We start from the raw sequence: 9,475 nt of genomic DNA, 5'->3' as shown, positions 1-9,475 counted from the left end.
CCAGAAAACGTGCGACATATCAATTTGAAGCTATTGAAGAGGAGAATCCAACGCCGCAGACCTCACCTCAATCCGTGATCAGACGCGTTCTCTACGACAGCTACAAGCCGTGCCGTCAAAATCAGAAATAAACCTAAGGCTGCAAACTTTTCTCTATAGTTTTGTTTACAGCCATTATTTTTAATCTTACTAACTATTTTTTTAATAAATTTGTTTAAGGAAAACAAAGGATCCCAGTAAGATCAGTTTAATATTTCCAAAGAAACCAAGGAGCAGATCGAGTTAATCCAAAGGTAAGTCATCAAACCCTAATTGTTTGAATTATCCGATTTTTATAAAAATGTTTGAGGTTGAGATTAGAACTTTAGAGAATTCGTATACCCTGGTTGATTGAATCATTAGGTTGCTAGATTTTTGATATAATAAATTTGTTTAATAAACAAACCCTAAAGTTCATGAAATTTTAAAACTTGTATAAAACCCCAAACCGAATCGGATTATGAAACCCTCTAAACCATATCCGACTATTAAACCCTAATCTAAACTGGTTTATGAAACTTATAAAAAAAAAAACCAAATCCGAATTGTGAAAACATTAAACCAAATCAGTTTATAAATCCCTAAACCAATCGATATTATAAACCCTATTTTGGTAAATAGAAAGTTTCCATTTCTAGAAAGTTTCCATTTCTAGAAAGTTTCCATTTTTAGAAAGTTTCCATTTAAAAAAAAAAGTTTCCATTTTTAGAAAGTTTCCATTTTTAGAATGTTTCCTTTTATAGAATTTTCTGGAAAACTTCTCTAAAATTAAATTTTAAAATCAGTTCCTCGAAACATATTAGTAAGGTCTAAGTTATGAAACACTAAATATTTCAGATGTCAAATTCCTCCATCATAATCTTAGGAGAAAACTACTTGCAGTATGTGCAATGGACACAAGATATTAAAACCACACTTGAGTCTAATAAACTCAGTGAATGCATCACAGATGATAGCATCGCAAGAGAACTCCTGAACACTCGCCATCATATTTGTGAAAAAAAAACTCAAAAGTCTATATCTGACCGATGATCTCTCAAAGCTTTGGACAGATCTAGAGAATAGAAATTGTATCCAAGAGGTTATACATACCAAAGCTTTACGAGAATAGATCAACCTCAAATTCCAAGACTATAAGTCTGGGAGAATATAACTTTGCACTACTCAAAATAATTTTCGAAATGAAACTATGTGGTGAGGTAGTGACTGATGAAGATATGTTGGAAAAGACATTCTCCACCTTTCACCCTACCAACTTTTTGTTAGTACAACAATATAGAGAAATGGGCTTCACTACCTATACATCTCTAATAGCAAGATTGTTGCAAGCTGAGCAAAATCACGAATTGCTAATGAACAGTAGTGAAAGAGAGTTTACGAGGCCAACTCCATTACCACCAGCTAATGCACTACCAGCCGAAAGGGCTGATCTAGAAACCAACCGTGTCAAGAGAGGATATGGACATGGTGGATGGTCTAAGTTGTGCAATAATTGTGGAATGGACAACCATTTGGCTAAGAGATGCAGAACTCCTAAGTATCTAGCTACTCTTTATCAGCAAAGCTTTAAAAGAAAAGCTAAGATGGTTCGGAAAGATGAAGGAAAATTGTCAAATATGTTCTCATGGATCATGACAAGTGTGATCGTATGGATCACAAGAAAGGATGATCCAACAAAGCATAAGAGAATAGATCAGCATATGGAGTAAGACATGTTGACTCGACATCAAGCCCTTAGTGTTCTTACTTAGTTATTTCACACCTTATTATTTTCCTTTTAAACATTATTCACTTCCTTTGGTTGCTATCTTTGAAAGAATCAATAAATAAAAGCTTTTATATCATAAACAAAACGTCCATTCATGTGAATACCCTTATGATGTACAGTGGATTAAACCACATACATCTTAAGACACAAAATCTACGATCAAATATCCTATTACCTCAAAGGTACACAAAGAGAGGAGTGTACAATATAGAGGTCGTGTGCATTGTATTCACATTTGAGGCTATGTACACAAAGAGAGGACGTGTACAATAATCATTCTTATAAGTGAAAGACTTAAGAATTGATGAATGGATAGTTTCATAATGAATCCATGGGCAAAAGAAACAAAGTTTTTCCTTAAAGAGAAACCGCCCAAAAGAAGATTGTATGATGGCAAAGACTACAAGTCTTGGTAAAAGCTAAGTGAACTCACATCTAAAAGTATCCAAATATGATATGTCCATGGGGGTAAGTGTTAATCACTCCATGTAACATGGACATACACAATATTGAAACATCAAAGAGTTCACAAGAACAAAGATAGTCTTATCCCATTCGGACTAAACTAAGGATAAAGGAAAACATGTTACTTCAAAACGTCCAAGTGAATATAGATTAAAGTGCTCACGTCCCAAAATGGTTTGATAAACATTATATGATCATGGAGAATGTAGAATTCATCTCATGACTCAATGTGGACACGAATATTCATAATGAAAGGACAAGAACAAAAAGAAAAATCGCCTAAAAGGCTACATATCTTTACATGATTCACATTCTAAAAGTATTTTAAGAATGTATGATATGTCCATGGGGGAAGGATAAGAATAAAAACCCACCTTTTATTCTACATGGACAAACACGCACAGAAGTGAACATTGATACCCATCCCATTGACTAAACCGGGTCAAAGGCCAGACACATCTCATCTTAGCACATAAAGAAGTGCCATTTATAAATTCTATCGCTCCACCACAGAAATATAAGATGAGAGGATGGGAATAGATGTTGGATACATTTTATATAAGTTCCCCATGTTATTAAATACCTTGAGCTATCCACGGACAAGTTGATTAAAGCCTAGGTACACGGATAGTCACCTCAGTGAATCTGAACATCCAACATTAAGGGAAAGCTGGATAATAGAAAATTATATGGAATCAAAACATCCTTATATTGGCAAGATCCTCAGACTCTAGAATGAGTTCTAGAAGTCCATAAAGTTTATACAAAAGCTAGCTTAATACAATTGCCAGATTCCTGACCCGAATAGAATGACTAAGTCATTTTACCAGCTATGAATGCACCAAATAAGATTTGATGTTCAATAGAACACAATCAAGTTGCTACTGAATCTAAACAAGTTAGATCAATAAGTTCTAAAGATAAGATCCCTCGGATAAATATAGAAAGGTGCAAATGAAACCGTGGATGAGGGACTCCTAGACATAGTCGATCCAAAGATGGACAAACCTAAAAGCCGTGGCCACGGATGAGGAAACCATAAGATATGGTTGTATCTAAGGTACCTAATGATGCTTGGGACGCCAAGCTTCAGGGTATTAAAGGTCATAATAAAACCTCAATAAAGTTATGTCATGTCTAGGACACAAAAGGAACAAACGAGTACTCGAAGTTAACAATATACAATGCGCAATGTAGCACTTAAAGATCATGAGATCAATGAGGATCATGAGACCCACGTCCATAGATGAATGCATTCAACATGAGATTAAGATCAAATGGATAAGAAGACGTGGAGTTAAGAAAGAGAGGTTTTGGTCCTATAGTTCGGACACCTCTAGACAGAAAACCAGTTGGACAATGATTCTTTGTGAGTAAAAGAAATCAAACATGGTGAGATAGCCAAGTATAAGGCACGACCATATGCACAAGGATCTCACAAAGACCAGGAATCAATTATCAGGAGATAAGTTCCTTATGGTGGATGCAACAAACATTGAGATTCCTAGATAAGTCTGGCACATAAGAAAGAAAAACTTATACTTGCGGTTCAAGGATGTAAACCGCCTAATTATATAAGTCCACTGGATAATATATATATATAAGTCTCAGAGGATATAGAGTTGTCTAAAGCAACAAAGTTCTCGAGAACTAGAGTATACAAGAATATTTTGATCTAAAGAAAATATCCTAGGAACCTCTGGAGACACTTCCCAAAAGACTATCTAAAGAAAGCATTGAAATGAATGTTTTGGGAAAGATTAAGTTTTGGGACAAACACAGATTGTTTGGGATTACAAAGTAAGTATCTTAAATATACTTAGAGATGAAATCCTTGTGCATCAATAAGGCATATATAAAAGATGACAAAACATTAGGCATGAACCATTGTGTGAAGTCTATAAGGTTCATTGAATCTAAATGTTTACTATATAAATATGGCTAGCCCCATTGTATGGTAACATAGTCTCATAGTCCCTAGATCCGGACATAGACTCATTAGGTCATAAGAAGGACAAAGAAGTTGTACCTTAGTCTGGATACAAGCCAATGTAAGACCCATGGTCGAATGGTTTTCACTTGGTCCAAGTACTGACCCACTTTGTTCTAAGAAGGAACATGGTCACGAGACCACCTAAGATAGGTCACGGATCCTTTGATCCTAGATTGGACAGAGACATATTTCCTTGGTCTAGAAAAGACTCAAGGCACATCCGGATGTAAATATTCACAAGTGAAACTATTGTTAAGTTTAAACTTAGTACTATACATCTAAATAATTTCAAAGTGCAGTATGATCATATATGTTGTTAAATGATCAAACCATGAGGCATTGGAAATAAAACCATACATGTCCCTTGCCAAAGGTGCCATTGGCGCCTTGCCTTGATGTGTTTGTTATACACATACGAACATGAGCTTTGAACTAAGCTTAAGCTATGTCCAAATATAAAGGCAATGGGACAGGATTGAAATATCCTTTTATTATGTTTGAGATTATTTTATACTAACCAAACCCAAAGATGTGTTTGCTTGGTTTTGTTTTTGATTATGATACAGGTTATAACATTGGATCCATACATGGATAGTTCTCAAACAAGTAGTATGCACACGTTGGAAAACAAATATGAAGAAGTATGAGTCCAACCAAAGACATGTCAACCGGCTTCTTTACCATGTCTACAACAGCACCACGTCCATGAGACCTTTCTATCAGTCCAGGACGTGCACATTAGAAGACCAGCTCAGAGACTTGGCGCCCATGAAGTTACCACCAGTCTACTCATGCGCCAACCTCAAGAGCATATACAGAGGTACAAATCAGGGGAAGTGATACATGTTGTACTCTTTTTCCTTCACCATGGTTTTGTCCCACTGGGTTTTCCTGGTAAGGTTTTAATGAGGCAACACCAAGTAATTGGTAAAGTGTATCACGAGCCCAAAAAGGATTTGGTATCTGGCGAACTCAAGATGGATTCAACATCCAGGGGAAGTGTTATGAACCGACTGGTTCAGGTGGATGTTTATCCAAAAGATACTAGTAGGCTTTGGCCCATTAGTGGCCCATCTTGTTGTCCCTATATAAGGAGTTCATATTCGACATTAATAAGACACACACATTCACAACACAAAGCATTTTTTCTCTCGCATCCCCGTTCATCCTTATGCTTTTTTTTTTCAGTTCATCTCCCTCTCTAACAAATCATCTTATGCTTTCTTCTCAGTTCATCTCCCTCTATTTCTTATATGTCAAAATCTTCTATAGAAATATTGAATGATGATGATGATTTTTGGGCTCAATACTAAATGACCCAGAAATAGGCACACGTCTTCTTCTTCGTTTCGCATTAGACACCCACTCTGTCTCTACTACTCATGTACAAATCTCTTTTAATCTTCAATATCTTTCTCAATCTTTTTTTTTTGTAAACTATCTTTCTCGATCTATGATTTCAATTTATTAATTTTTTTGGTTTACTCGTGATTCTAACTAGATTTTCTGATATTTTTTGGAGCAGTTATCAGTTTATAAAGATCATCAACAAGAAATCATACAGTGAAGGAGAAGAAAATCTTAATTGAAGAATTCTTATGGCTAATTCTGTTTAACTATTTTACAATCTTTTTCATGTTGACTTCATTTTTCATGTTTTGTAGGCTTTCATTTGTATTTGTTAATTGCTCTTCCTGCTTGTTGTATCTTCAACGAAATAAATAATAATTAATAAATAATTTTTTAAAAATTTATTTATTGACATCGATTGATATTTGTTTCACATCAATATGCACAAATAATAATTGATATTTTAAATTGTAATGGTAATTGGTATTATTATTAAAATAATTTTAAATAATTAATATTGTTTTTATTTCAGTGATCAATAAATGATATAAATAATTCAAATCGGTTATTATAACTGATGTTAATACAGGCATCATTTTGAACAGCTGATGTAAATCTTAGCATCACTCTTTATAATTGATATATGTTAACATCGTTTACAATAATTGATGAAAATATTATATATTTTTACATCAGTTATTAATAAAATGATATAAATTATTTGCATCACCACTTTCAGAGTCATTTATTTAAATGATGTAAAGGTTTTTTACATCATTTATAACTAATGCAAATATATAAAATAAATGATGTTACCAAACTTTTTTTGTAGTGTTTTACGATTGACGAGAATACATTTAATATAAACTTTCTTTTTATAAAGGTTTTGAATATTTTTTTTGTAAACCGTAAAGGTTTTGAATATTGCTATTGATTTGATTTATAAAAGGAAACATATATTCCCTAACAGTTCCTAACATATTTTTAACTTATTCCTAAAATCTCTATATATCTAAAAAAATGAAGATTTTATAATTATGATTCACAGATAATCTTCTATTTAAATTTATTAAAATGAAAGTACAATCTTTAAATGATATATATATATATATATATTATTTGATTTCACCTGCAAAATATAAACTATACATGTTTTATTAAAACGTATAAAGTTTATTTTGAATTATAAGAATACAACCAAAATTCAAAATAATATAGAAATGGAATTTATTGTCAATATTATAATTAGAGACATGTCTAATATTTTAAAAGGATAACGTATTAAGTTACATAAATATTTTATTTTGGATAGTAGTATATATAAATAAAGTAATTAGTCTATGCTACTAAGAAAAATTGAAAGTTCATTATATTATCAGAAAATATCTATCTGAACCCGTCTAAAATATACGAAAATGGATCAATTTAATTACTTAATTTTTTTTTGTTTAAAATAATCATAAAACAACATTTAAACTTTATATACATATTTCAAAACAAGAAGATAATTTAATGTTGATTTATATAAAAAATTGAGAAATATACATATATTCAAAAATTAATTTTTACTAAAATATTTTCCACTAATCATTATTAAAAAATCATTTTCAATATATATATGGAAAAATACAATACAAAACCCAATTTAATATAACAACTTAAATTAGGGTTTTTATACTTTACATTAAGTTTTAAAATATAATATATGTGATTATTTATATGATGGTACGTATAAAATACTATTATTTATGATTACTTATATGACGGTACATATAAAATACTATTAAATTTACGATTAATTATATGATGACATATATATGATATATAATAGTGATTAAGGATGGATGTTCGGGTACCAATTCAGGTTTGATTCGGGTCTGTTTGGGTTTTGGGTTTCCGGGGTCAAAAATTTCAGTCCTATTCTAATATTTCTAAATTTTGGTTCGAATTCGATTTTGATCTTTGCAGGTTCAGTTGAGGTTCGGATAATCAATTTAAATTATTTTAAATTTTTAAAATTCATTATATACTTTAATTTTCTCAAAATTTATAAATAAATAATATTTTACATATAATTTGAATAGCATATGTAAGAATACCTTAATTAACATATAAATTGGTTTGGTTTAAATATTTGGATAGAAAATCAATATTTGTTTCAAGTATTTTGGTGTTTTGAGTATACTTTAACTATTTTAGATTTTTTATTTTTTACTATTTGTGTATATTTTCAAGTATTAAAACCAAATTAAAAAAATCATGTATATTATGGATGTTTTATATAAATTAATTCTATTTCAAATACATTTGGGTACTCAAAATATTTCGGTTCGGTTTTGGTTCTTTGAATACCAGAATTTTGAATAATTCAGATATTTGATCAATTTTGGTTCGGGTTTGATACTATTTTTTCGGATCGGCTTCGGTTCGATTCTTCGGATTCGGATCTTTTGTCTAGCCCTAATATTGACATAAAAACAAATAGCAATATATTTTTGAAAAATACACCCGCGCGGGTGCGCGGGTTAAAATCTAGTTACTATTACAATATAACCGGACAACTTAAAATAAACCAACAATTAATTTGTCATAAGTAAACCAATCTTGGAATTAAATACTAGACTGAGGGTACTACTAGATTAGCAATACATTGTTTAGACGTGACATTCTTATAATTAATGTATAAAAAATATTGGTATAGTGTTTCTGTATAATGTTTATTCTTTTATAGTTTTTGTATAGTGTTATGATTACAATTGTAGTACTATGTTTCGTAATTATTTTTGTATGGTGTTGTTTCGCTAATTTGGTATATTTTTAGTAGTTATATATTGTATTAAAATTCAGAAACCCATATATAGATATGTTAATTTCTAATAGTATTATAAGAGATACAAAAAAAATTGGGAAGTCGTAATATATATTTGGTAGCTGATATCTATAAAATTTCAGAATTTGATAATACTTTTGATACACTTGTGACCAAATTACTCAATCATTACGAAATGATTAGTTGCAGCACCCATAAATATATACAACATATGTTACGATTCTGATATTATATCCCATTATTTTAATATTTACTTAGTAATTTTGTTTTTTCAGTTATACTATATTGTATTAGAGGTAAAAATAATTCACCTATACAAACAACTCTATATGTAAATCAAAACCATTCGTTTGGTTAGTATAATTTCATAATTTTCTAATTTAAACAAATACATTCATATATTTTGTATTTTAAAATTATTAAACATTTATATTCTAATAATGATCTTCCCAAAATCTAATCTATTAATTCAGGATTCTATATTTTACGTTAGAAAGCTGTTATTTAAATTTGAAATGGTCCTACAAAATATGTAACAGTATTTAAAACATCAATACTAATAAAATTAGATTATTCCTATTTATTAATCTTACTCCATTGTTAGTATATTACATAATTTGCCAACAGATCTTTCTAACAGAATTTTATTTCTCAGGTATTTTCCTCCAACTTAATTTGGTTCTGTTTCATAATTAAGCCATTTCCATCACCTACAGCAAAGAAGCCATAATCCACCCCCAAAAGTTTATAACTAGGTGCCAGAGATCCCAATACCAACAAAGGAAAGAGTTTCTTCATTCTCAAAGAGTTCTTTAAGCCAAAAAGGAGCACCTGCGGCAACATATGATTGCATATAGCCACTTCTAAGAACACTTTGAGCTATGATGAAAGCTCCTCTGTTTGTTGCCCTCTCTTCATTTACGACCCTCCACCATTCAATCTTTTTCAGTCTCTCCATCAGCTCAACATGTTGGCCTTTGAAATTTGGCCAAGCTCTTGGTCTTGATATAACCTGTGGCAAGGTAGAATC

The sequence above is a fragment of the Raphanus sativus genome, unplaced genomic scaffold (genome assembly GCF_000801105.2).
Source record: "Raphanus sativus cultivar WK10039 unplaced genomic scaffold, ASM80110v3 Scaffold0462, whole genome shotgun sequence".
NCBI lineage: Eukaryota > Viridiplantae > Streptophyta > Magnoliopsida > Brassicales > Brassicaceae > Raphanus > Raphanus sativus.
This window is presented reverse-complemented; position numbering follows the sequence as displayed.